The sequence below is a fragment of the Anas platyrhynchos genome, chromosome 2 (genome assembly GCF_047663525.1).
Source record: "Anas platyrhynchos isolate ZD024472 breed Pekin duck chromosome 2, IASCAAS_PekinDuck_T2T, whole genome shotgun sequence".
NCBI lineage: Eukaryota > Metazoa > Chordata > Aves > Anseriformes > Anatidae > Anas > Anas platyrhynchos.
This window is the reverse complement of record NC_092588.1, coordinates 13,352,961-13,365,642: the sequence shown is the minus strand read 5'-3', so window position 1 is coordinate 13,365,642 and position 12,682 is coordinate 13,352,961. Positions and strand designations below refer to the sequence as shown.

The 12,682-nt window shown below is 43.2% G+C and overlaps 1 protein-coding gene across 2 annotated transcripts in view; it reads left to right on the top strand.

The window, feature by feature from the left end:
• DEPTOR (DEP domain containing MTOR interacting protein) overlaps positions 1-12,682 on the top strand; it is a 75,239-nt gene that overhangs the window by 61,365 nt on the left and 1,192 nt on the right. The gene's annotated exons all lie outside the window — the stretch shown is intronic.

Below are 12,682 nucleotides of genomic sequence, written 5' to 3'. Positions count from 1 at the left end.
GAGTCATGCTCAAGAGGAGTGGTTTGTCCCATTAGTTGGGACATGTTAAGAACAAGGTAAGAACATAACGGTCAACATTTTAGGTGCTTTTCTTTCCACCTAGTCTTTGGCAAAAACCTATTCTAAAAGACTAAACAAAAGTATATTGAGACAGCTGTGTTAGTAATGTGATGATTCAACAGAAGTCGGAAGAGATCAAATATTTGAATACTCAACTCTGCCATTGATGTGAAAAATGGGTTAGTGGCTGGTTGTCCTTGACAACTGTTTAACAGCATGCTTTCCTGATCGAAGCATGAATCTGTGCTTGGATTTGCCTCCTCTGTGCCTTTCTTCTCATTTTGGTCTGCGGTCATCATTTATTTGCTCACAGAGTTAGCTGCTTAGCTGAGGTGATGCATCTGTAGTTGTCCTAAAGTTCCCGTCTCCAGTGGGTGCGTTTCATTAACCTAAATGAGCAGTTCCTGAGTTTTTTATGACCTCTTTTAAGTAGGTTGGACGTACCCTAAAACCTTGGTAATTGAACTATACCAGGATTATTGCCTTGCAAAAGTATGATAGAAACACAGTTCTCTTCCTGAGGAGTACATCTGAGCACTGCACTGTGTGTTCATGGAAATGGCATGGGACTCAAGAGGTCTAATTGAGCCATCATGGATCTTGGGATGGGATCGATTTGCACAAAGTGAATGCCTTCGAGTACCATTAATTGCAGTTAAATGCTGGACAGAGCATTTCAGGAGCAGCAAAATCTTTTTTAAAATGAGTACTGGGCAGCAGGCTGTATCTCGCACATCTTCTGTCTGAGAGTTTTGTCAATATAGCCCTCTCACCAAGCTCAGGGCTTCTCTTAATGAAGGAAAATGTGATTTGGGGAGCTGCTCTGTGTGTCACTGCCAGAACTTTGTCTGGTTGCCAAAAGGAGACAGGGTTTGGCAAATCTTTCCTTTGCTTTCACTGCAGAATGCTACAAGTGCAACAACGGAGTCCTTATGGCCTTGATCATCCTTTGCGTTAGCACGGTGTCTTTGGGTTGATTGAAATCATGAGAGGTTTTCTCAGCAATCCCCCTTTCCCTTGTCATTGGGAATCTCAGTGCAGGATTTGATGAGCTGCTAATCAGTCTCTCTTCTACCCCTTCACTGCACCGGCTACTTGGTGTTTTGTTCCTCTTCTGTGGTGGGAGCTGTGTAACTTGTGGACTTCTCAGAGAGGCAGGAGACTATTTTAGAGACATTCTGACACTACCCTGCAGGTTGAACCTGCCCCATGGTGGCCACATTGAAGACAAACTGGGTTTGGATTCTCTTCTTTACCCTGTCACAAATCCTCTGTACAACTGCCTCAACCATCTTCCTGCCAGAATCCAGAGATATTCTTGTACATGGGATCAGACAGATGGACAATGCCAGCAAATCTGCAACAGTGGAAGAATCTGATGAGTAGATCCATTATGGTACCAGTACAAATGAAAAACCCTCCAGGTCTGTTAAAGTCTCCTTTTGTTCCCTGGGGCTGTGATTAAGAGCATATGGTCTAGGTTTCCCAGTCTCAGAGCCAAAATTTACAGACAAGATAGGGAGACTTCTGTGCAGCAGTGGTGAACCTGCACAGCTCCATGAGTTTCAAAATTCAGTTCCTCCAACTGCTCTCTTTCTAAGCCATCCTCCTCCTTTTGGTGATGAATTTGTGTTTGCATTAATACTTTCTTTGTGGTATATGATCCTCCCATCCCTGCTCAGGTCATAACTGTTCTGGAGCTAGCTAAAGGCTTTCCTTTTCCTCTGCTACCACATTCTAGCCTCTTCTAGTCTTTACCAAAATTCTTCTGTGCTTTACTCTGTTTTCCACTAATATATCATTAGACTTCAGGTACAACATTCAGGTTCTTTTAAAGCCATGATAAAGCTCCTGCAGTCTTCAGACATGTCAAAATTGCAACCTGCACTCCTACTTTTCTTGGTGGAACTCCATTTTTTCTGCTCGTTTCCTTGGTTTGTTTTGCTTCTTTCTCCCTGCAGTTGTTTAAGGTTTTGAAGAACAGGAACCATGTTAGTCATTATGGAGAAACTGTTAATCTACTGAAAGAATTAAGGTGGTGGGAATTCCTGTGTAAAATACAAAAGAAGGAGTTGGTTTAGCTTTTTGAGTACAAAATTCACCTTTAACAGCGAATTACCTTTTCTTTCCCTAAACTTTTAGAATAAAATTTTAGCACTGGCTTACCCTAGATCTGAATTTTGGCCTACAGATGTCATGAAATGGTATTATATTTCCAGTAACTCTATGTGATTTTTTTCTAAAGACTCTTTTAACACAGTGGGAGAGTTTTACTGGGCAATAAAATACAATTCTTTTTCTTTCCAACAGCCGAAATCTTATGCAAATGTAGAAAGTTTCGTGATATCTCAGAGCTCTTCCTTCTGCCTTCCCAAGGGTGGAATTACCATGAGAATTGACCTTGTCTGTAGGTCGGCCACTTAAAACGTTGTTGGGCAACAAGTGGCCTACTGTACTTGTGTTTGTGCATTGGCTCCTTGTCATCAACAGCAGAAACAATGCAGAAAAAAAAAGTCTGCATGTTCGTAATTGGAGGTCAGTGGATTTTTTTAAATTAGCCAAATTATTTTAATAAAAAGTATGTTGAAAACCCCTTTTTGAGTAAGTAGGGTTTTATGGCAGGATGAACCAGATATCTGAACGCCCTGTGCTTACGAAAGGGCTTTCTCGATTGTTTCTGAAGTCTTACAGCTGTACGCATTCAGAAGGAGAGAAAGCAGCCTTGGTTTCAGCTGCGCTGTGAAACAGTGCTGGGCTTGTGTTTTGATACAGCTTCCAAATTCCAGCAGGGTCTATAGCCTCTTTAATGGCGAGACTTAGTGCCAGCCAGAACAGCTGTGATCTTACCCTTGCTCGAGCTTTCTTAGGCTCTTGCAGGTCACTCCTAGGTAGCCAAAGCTCTCCAAAGGGTAGTCCCATCCGAAAAACTTAACCCACTACTGGATTTATGCAGCGGCTAAAATATGAAAAAAAAAAATCACAAATTTTGAACTGCTCTTGCTGTGGACTGAAAATGAAAACGCACTTTGTTTTATGAGCTTTAGTGGCAATACCCACTTCCCTTGAAGCCTTGAAGGGGTCCTCAGCTGGTGCTTCAATGACAGCACCGTGGCCATGGCCCTGAGTGCTCTGGGGGACGCGGGTGCCTTCCCCACACTCCTAGCCACGCTTTCTTGTTGCTCTTTGGGACGTAAGCTGGCTTCCTTTCCTGCTGCAAGCGACTGATTGGGGAAACATGTTGCGTTGAAGCCAGGGCTCTGTTTAGCTAGTCAAACACATGGCGAAACAATCGCACTGTTGTCCGTGAAAACAGAGAGCAGCTGTTTGTCTCCAGCGGCGCAGACCGCTCGTGCTCCTTGTGCTCCTGATAGCGCAGGGTGCTCAGGAAGCCCTGCACAGCTCTGGCTGCCCTTACCTCTCCCTGGTCCAGGCTGGAATAGGGATTATTGTTGTTTAAGTAATTAAGGGACCTGAACTAATGACACGCAGTTAGTTTAGCCTAACTACATCTGACCTTGCAACTAAATTGACAAACAGTTTTAAAGTTCTTAATTCATGATGTGTGTTTGTCTTCTAGCTCTATAGTTCACCTATGCTATACCTCTAGGATAGGTGTAGATATATTGTGAAAAAAAATAAAGAACATGGAAAGGTCAAGCAAAGCACAAAAAGAAGCTATGTCTCAGCTAAGACCTCCTGTCCTGCTACCAGTGCAGCGTTTCACCCAGAGCCGCCTTCAGCAGTCTGAGTTATTTCACATTTCCATGGTTGTTCGTGGTAGGTATCAGCTTACACCGTATAATAAAAATACTTGTAAAGTTAAGCATGCAGTCACTGGTCTGCTTTGCTGCTATGGCTCAGGCCAGCTCGGCTTCACCCATGGGCATCTCCTGCTCAGGCTCAGGTGGGGTCAGTCACGTAACACCGCTGCCCAGGTAGGGCCACCAGAAGTAGAGACCTGTATCTCCCTGTTCCCTTGTACCTGATTTGTGGAATATTTACTTTTCAGGGTGTCAGGCCTTTCCTTTTATTGCCCTGCAGGTATCTACAGGTAGCATTAATTTACCTGCGTGGGCAATTCCTTTGGCGAGACCTTGCACTGTTGGGGCACACACTGCCTCAGCTAGCAAAACTTGGCTTTGTGGGGCTGAGGCTTGCATGGAGATTGAAAGCTGCCTGCTCTCAAACAAGAGTTGTTCTCCTGGGCTGTTTTCACCCTCTATTTTCTGTGCTGTATCTGAGGAATTTGTCCAGCAATGGTTTCATTCTATTCCCAGTGAAAAAAAAAAAGACTAAAATTCCTCTTGTTTCCATCGGTGGAGATGGAGGGAGGGAAAGGCCACCTGAACCAATGATGAGACTCATTGACATCTAATGATGTCAATGAAAAACTAATTAATATATGTCTGAATTAGTTTTTATATTAATGTTGTTTAATTTCTGATTTTTTTGTGTGAGTTGGGAATACTATAAAAAATGCAGACCCTTAAAAAATTTATTAAAAAGTTGTGCTTTCTGTAAACTTCCCACTAGAGAAATTCCTACTTAGGTAGCCTGTAGTGAAGCTTTGCTCAAACCATCCATACCAGACTGCAGCCACAGATCTAGACACAGAGCCAGAATTACATGGAATTACATGGTTATGTTTGCAGAGCTATAAATGTGGTCGGTTTTCTTTGCTGTGCACCGTACTACACTCTGCTAGTAGCTGGTTTCTCACCCGGTGCTGGGACAGAAAGCCAGCTTAACGCTGGTGTAAAGATTGAACAAGAAATGCATCCCTCTGGAGAGAAAATCCTGTGTTTATGCAAGACCTGGAGACTTGCCTACTCCCACCCCACCCCACTCCACAGCCAATTACACATTCGCCAGAGATATTTACAGAGCTGAACACGCAGCTGCAATTTATTCTGTTCCGTGCTGTAACCTCAGCTCTGCTGAAAAGGACCCTGCCTGATTCTTTAACCTTCTGGTGCCATGCAGTTAAAAAAAAAAAAAAAAAAGAAATTTAGGACCTCTGATTTCCATCTCTTTTCCTCATTCTAATGTGACAGTGGAAAGATCACACAAGTGGGAGCAAATACTTCAGTGCCGCCTGTGTTTGCTTTTATTTAGGAGGTTAGTCGTGTGCCCGGGCTCTTCTGTGGCAGCAAGTTCAGCATCTCTGTGGCCTGGGCTGTTTGCTGAGCACGGCGATTCCTGGGCTTTGTGGCTGTGGGTTGCTTACTCAAAAAGCAGAGCCTGTGTAGCAGCACAAACGCAGGCTGTGCGTGTGAGGCTGTAAGAAAAGTTCATCCCCACGCCCTATCTCCTCCACCTTCTGCTCCACTTTCCTCCTTCACCTCCACTTCTGCTGCCTCAGATTTGCCTGGGGCTGTTCCTCCTGACCCAACATCCATCTTGCCATTGATTTCACTGGCACTTTCAGCTATCTGGAAACCTGCTCTGCAGTGTGCACTTTGATCTAAATGCAGATCTAAGTGCACCCACAGAGGATCCCATCTTCATCTTGGTGTCACCCCCCCTCCTTCCGTCTGCCTCCAGCCAGATACGCATCTATTGCCTCCTTCCTCCAGTCGTGTCAGGCATATCAGGGAACTTATTTTGCCTGGAGACAAGTCCTTTTGCTTATTTATTTTTGCTGGCACAAGCTTAAAACATAGCGGTGCCTTGTTTTGGCTCAGTGCTCCCAAGGCAGCACGAAGGACGGGCTGCAGCAGGGATGGGAGCGCCCTGGGGAGCACGGGCTTTGCGCCGTGTCCTCCTCCCCTTGCTCTGGAGGAGGTTTGGTGTATCAGGATGTGGAGTCTTTGGACAGTCCAACCTCTAATAAACAACCCTTTTTTTCCCCCATGTTTCTTCTAAAAGTAAGATTAGGTCTCTAATCCCTAAGGAAAGGAAACCTTTCCCTCTGGTAGTGTTACCAAATGTTTTGTGTACTAAACCCTGGCTCCTGGCATGTGAGCCAGGAGGTGATAACGTGGTAATTAGCTCAGGGGGGTTATTTCGGCCGTGTGACAGGGCAAGCCTGCATGGTTGCTGCTTGTAAGTAGCTGCTTTTTTTAATGGCAACTGCAGTAAGAAGTGGAAGAGTTCTCGTTCCTCTGTGACAAAAAAAAATTATGGCCTTAGATGGGAGTGTTTACTTTCCCTCATTTCGCAACTCCTTCATATTTCATACTAAAATCTGATTTTGAAAAGCACGTCTCGATTTCCATCTGTTTGCTCGGGAGCTCCAGCGTGCGCAGGAGGCAGGGATGGGAGCACAAGTTCCCGGAGTCCCGGAGGAGCAGGGGCAGCGTGAGGGAGGGAAAACCGCATTTCAAGCATAGCTCTTCCTTTAAAATGTTGGAAGCCTGGAGGTCCCCTTCCTCCTTGCTGAAGGCTGGAAAGCTGAATTTCACATGTTTGTAGCGCTGAAGTCCTCTTTTGCTGAAATCTGCCAGCAAAACAAGAAAAGCCAAAGCAGATGCATTGCCTTTTTAAACAAGTGATGGTAAAGAATATATATATATGTTTATATATATATATATACATATATTTGCTTTGCTTTTTCCTTCTTAGCTTCAGCAGATAAGTAATATTCACAGGCTGTAGCTGTGAACGTACCACAGGAATAAAACAGGAAGGTTTCTATCCTGGGCCCAGAGTTTTTAAAAGTGGTTGACAAGTGTGAAGAGCCTGGCTTAGTGGGCCTCCTGCACTCAGGTCAGTGCTAATTGCAAAACCTTTGTGCTTCAGCCACAATTTGCACAGGTGCCTGTAATGAGGGCTACATACTGACAGCATGGCCTGAGGTTTAAATGAAGCGAGGATCTTGCAGGTCTCTCCTGCAGATTACACATAGGAAATGCATGGTTTTCCAAATTACACCTGAAGAATTTTTCTTCTGGAAGATCACAGCGAGCTGCAGAACACCATCATGAAACAATCAGAAGCTTGAGCTACTCTAACGAGCCAGCTGATCCTTGCCCCTGTAGGATTAGCAGCACATGAAAAAGAACATTTAGTTGTAATTATTGAGGATATCTCTATAAAAGAAATTGAAGCTGGCTGTTTCTTTAATGGATATGATTTTAATTTTCTTTAGCAAGAAGAAAAGCAAAACCACCTACATTGGAATATTTTTTTTTAATAGTTACGTTGTAAATTTTATTCTTTAAAATTGTCAAAATACGCTTTTCTTTCTGCAGGTCTGAAAGGAGTTATACTTAGAAGCTTTTATTTTAGTTCTTAGGAAAATTGCTTGAGAATTTTGCAGGCTTGAAAATGACTCCTATCTTTGCCTGAATTCAGAATTTCTATTTGATGCTGGTAAGGTTTCAAAAAATATATATATACACAAAAATAAATTATATATATATATATTATATATATATATGTATGTATAAATAACACCAAGCAACAACAACAACAAAAAAAACAACAATTTTCCATGTGTTTTGGGAATGGTTCATCTCAAAGGAAAAATGATCTGTGTAGCTTTGGTGTCACCTCAGATCATAAAAAAAAAATCAAGTGAACATGTCCTAAGCTATCCGATATGGAAATCCATGTGCTCGTGAGCAGAGCAGAGGGCCAGGTCTGTCCCTGACTAGCACACAGCTTGCCCAGCAGCTCCATGTTTCTGTGCGAGGCGCTGATCCCTTCTGGAGCACCTTGGTCCTGAAGAGATCTGCGAGGGGTCTGTGCCAGGCCTGGGCAGGGCCCAGGGCGAAATCCTGGCTGCTCTGGAGCCTGAAATCAGATCCGGGTTTCCCTTTTCTCTCTGTATTAAAAGTTTTGGCCAGTGAAGGATTCTGTTCATGTGGTTGCCACACGTACAGGCCCAGTCACACCTGCGATGGAAACGAGCAGGCCGCGATGTTACTGCCTGGTACCAGGGCAGCTGTCGGTGTATGGCAGCCTTCAGACATTGCCCCTTGCTTGCCCAGGGACATGGGGAAACACGTGTGCTTGGACGGCTTTCCTAAAATGCAGTCTTAGACCCTGCATGGTCCCCTCACCACTTGGATGAGGGGGTAAATACCAGTGCTGCTGAAAAACAGCAACTTTGCCACCACCTTTAAGGCGTCACTGCACAATCTGGTGTTCATGGGGCAGCACCCAAGAGTGCAGATCCTCTGAGCCAAACCCTTCGTGCTGTGCTTTCCTTTTAGACTGATGTCCAGTTAATGTGACTGTGTAATCACGGTCTTATCTGACTGCTGTGAGATACGCTATCTGTGGGCTTTGTGTGGTTGCTGCCTGCAGCCCCACCAGTGATTTGCAGCCACACTCACTGCGTCTCTACATTTAAATGTTCTTTTTAGGACTTTTCTCAAGAACTTTGCAATTTTCACTTAAGCCAAATACAGCGGTGGGAATTTCTGGTTCCTGGTTATCTTTCATAATGCCCTCTGAAACGGGTACCTCAAACAGTAAATCATTTCTGTAAGGAGTTTTAAAAATATTAAATTGTAAAAGGCCCAGAAGTCAAGGCCTGGCTCCACAAGGACAGGTGACTGAAGCCTATACCACAGCCTCTGAATATCTGGGATCTAGCCTAACAGCCTATCCTAACATAATATTCCAGTAGCATTTATAAATATAAATTCAATATAAATTAAAAATTAAATATTTGTTAAATAAATATTAACCCTAAGGCAGGCAGCTAGGTAAGAATTACTGACAGCTATGCAATGTTTTTATTGCAAAATTTGTTTATTAAATATTTTAATTTAATAATTTATTTATTAAATAATTTGTCTTAACTTGTGTAATTCCACGCTCATGCCCGTTACTATTGTCCAAGCTGTGCTGTCAGGTCTCCGATATCGCCCTGGAGCATCTCACAGTCCTTCTCACCTTGCCTTGGCAAGACCAAGCATGAGCTGGCCGCCCAGGCTTGTCATGGAGCTAACCAGCCATGGGGGAAGGATTGTGCAGCCCCCAGTCAAGCAGACTCCTCATTCTGGCCATGAAACACTGTGGTAACAATAATTATAATTCCTCTTCTCGCCTCCTTCAGTTTGATGTGGAATGGTATGACACATCTTTGCTGACTTCTTTAAGCAGAAGGTTTCTAGATCCTTTCTGGCCAAATTGAAGTCCAAAGCTGAAGTTTTTCCTTTCCTGGGAACACCTGGATTTGGTTAAATCTTCTGTATGAGCCAGTGAAAACCCACAGAAATATGGAGGCACACATACCTTTCCTCCTATCCATACTTCTGTGGGCTGTTGTCTGTCAGGGTGGGAAGAAGAAATAGTTAACAATAATGTAAAGCAGAAATAGTTAACAATAAATGTTTATTAACATAATTTTTAAAAAACAATTAAGTATTTTCATTTCAGAGTTACTTAATTTAACTGTTACTGTTTACGTGTTTTTTTTTATATCACTACATCCTGCCCAACAAAATGGTTGGAATTTCTTCTGGGCTTTGTCATTTCTTGAAGTTTGAGGGATAAAAATGGATGGTTATCTCCTGTCAGGCTCCTTGGAGAGCTATGAGGAAATGAGCAATAAAAGGCTCTTTGAGACTCTTTTAACTTTGGTTTATTATCTATTATAGTTACTGATGTGTGGAAAGCTACAGAGAAATTGTGCATGTTTATAGTTACAAAGCCCTTAGCAGCTGTAGTTATAAGCCGAACACTTAGAGCTTTTTGAAATGTGTTTTTATAAATGCAGCATTAAATCATTGACATTTTGTAAACCAGCTGCCTTAAGAAAATTCCTGAGATAATAAGAGGGTTGACATACTCAGCTGGGCTGGTTTGTGGGTTCTGTCTCTCTCACACTCTTTGTGGCACCACCAAGAGAGCAGTGCACTGTGCTGGCTTCTTTGGGACAGGATTCGTGGTAGCCGAAGCTCTGGCGCTTTGTTATCGTCTCTCTTCTGTTCCTTACAGCTCTTTTCATGTAGTTTCAGAGCAGATGTTCTTTCTTCTATGCCTTGGCTGCCTCTCTCCATTTCTCACCTGGCTTGGGTGGAGTTTTTTTCACCTGATCCTATCCATTGAAAATGGTGAAACTAAAGTGCCAGTTGGATCCAGTGCAGAGGATGGTATGAAGAGGACTGTTCTCAGCCCCTACACACTGCTGCCATTCTACTGTCAGGAGCATACACTGAACAAACACCTTGGGAATGCAGATGTGTCAGCTCTGGTCTTTGGCATGAGATGCTTGCTCTTTGGCATCTGGCTTGCTGTTGGCTGCTGTGGTGCCCATCCACATATACAGTTGTACCCTTGGTGCAAGTGGCTGGCCAGTCTGGAAGGTCTGTTCCTCTGCCAGGGACATTCCTCGGGGTCCCCGAGAGCCCCTCACACAATCCAGCATGCAGATTTCTCCATCACACGCCTGCATGCCTGTCCCTGGCCAAAGACGAGTCCCATGCATCGGGATTCCAGTAACTCGAGAAGTCTGAGAACAGGCAGCAGCAAAACAAACGTCAGCCATTCAACTTCCAAAAATTGCATTAAGCCAGAAGAGACAATGCTATTTCTGCAGGTCTGTTTTAAATCAACTCAAATATTCTTCTGGAGCCAAAGCTATAATTCAGTAAAACTTGATACAATCTTGGAAAGCCCTAGAAAGCATTAGGAAATACCACTGGGAGTTGTGAGACCTATAGATACTGCAAAAATTTGCATTTTAAACTAAACATATCTCTTAAATGCTAATTGGGGCTTGCTGAAGAGGATGATGGGCTACCTCTTCAATCAAAAGCCTTAACATTCAGGAAGCTTTGTCTGCATGCAAAAGCTGTACGGTGCTGTGTGCAGCTGAAATAGCGTATGAAAGCACAGGAAAGATAGAGCTGTGCTGCTATGGACGTGGCCAAGAGCTGATTGCCATACTTGAGACCACCAACCACTAAGGCAGACTTCCAGGACCTCAAGCCCTGCACAGCAGTTCTTGAAGGGGTAAGGTACAAGAGAAGTTTGCCATCCCCTTAGGGGCTGCTGCTGTTCCTGTGCGTAGGCCCAAAGGAGCAGAGATTAAAAACATCAGTAGCATTTCTGATGAAATGTTTTATTTTTGGATTGGCTTTGCTTCCTCTGTAATTTTCCTTAAATGGAACATTGATAGCTGCATTCTGTACATTTTGCACAAGTACGAGTTGGGTTTCACCACACTGAATCCCTCTTTTACTTGGGAGGGAAGGTCGCTGACGCACACAAGTTGAATGGTTGGGCTTGTGAGAAAACCCGATCTAGGGGCAGCAGTGTAAGACAGCAGAGCTGTTTCCCACCTCTGCTGCAAACATCTCTGTGTTGTGTTTCTGCATAAAGATAAAAGGTAAAAACATAGAGAATTTCTATAGTGATATGCTCTTCAGAGCTTTGTTTATACACACTCAAGATCAGTTATGAGGAAGATAACCTTCTAGGGAATGCATTCTTTTCATTGAAACATCAGAAACACATTGAAACTGTTGCTTTAGGCTCCATATTTTTATCATTAAAAACAGATCTAGACACAACACATTTCTGACATTTTTAACAAATACTATAATATGATTACAGACAGAGAAGGCTTAATGTTTTCGAGGAATAAATGTTGATATCTTTTTCTCCTTGTCAAGTCTTTACAATGCTGATGTGACATTTTGCTCTGACTTTTCCTAACTTTTTTAAGATGCAGAATCACAGAATGGCTGAGGTAGGAAGGGCCTTCTTGAGACCATCTGGTCCCACCCCAGCTCAAGCAGGGACACCCAGAGCAGGGTGCCCAGGACCACGTCCAGGTGGCTTTTGAAGATCTCCTAGAAGGAGACCCCACAGCCTCTCTGGGCAACCTGTGTCAGGGCTCTGTCACCCACACAGCACAGAAATGCTTCTGGTGTTCAGGGGGAACCTCCTGTGTGCCAGTTTGTGCCCATTGCCTCTTGTACCGGCACTGGGCACCACTAAAATGCACGATGGAGTTGGTCCGAATATTTCTATCAAGACTTTTTGGACAGAGAATAACCTCTGATGATACAAAACTTTCAACATTAGATTTTTTTATGATATTTAGAAACAAAATATTAGCATATTTGAAATTAATTAATGATCCATACTTTCCAAAGAAAACCAAAAACCATTCATTCACAGAAAAAGTACAATGAGCTAAGTTTACGTCGGAATATCTCCTGAAAATGACAGTGGCATTTTATTTTCCATGGTATTATTTCCTAGAATTTGGATCCTTTGGGTTCATTGTGCACTGGTGGAGGTTCTGGCACTGAATCTAGTGAGATCATCATCCAGGCTCTGCCTGGAAACATGATGCACATTTTTACTGTGGCTATCAAGAACAGTCTAAACCATTTCAGATGGAACAACGACCTGTTTGCAATGGCCAGAGCTGTCTTGTCCCATAGTGTTTGCAAGGCACACTATGATATGGTGTTGTAAGAAAAAATATTGGTGTAGAACTTCAAAATGCCACAGGTTTCAAAGCTGTAGTGATATTTAAAAGTTAAAAAAAAAAAAAAGAAAGAAAAAAAAAGAAAAATTATCTTGCCAAGTTAATTCTAAGGACTGTGTCTTTCTTAAGAGCACTGAATGAGACAGCACAAAGAGTTCTGGAGGTTTTGCATGCCTGGGAGTTGATGTCTTTGTAGGTAACCTGACACAAAAAGTCTAGTGC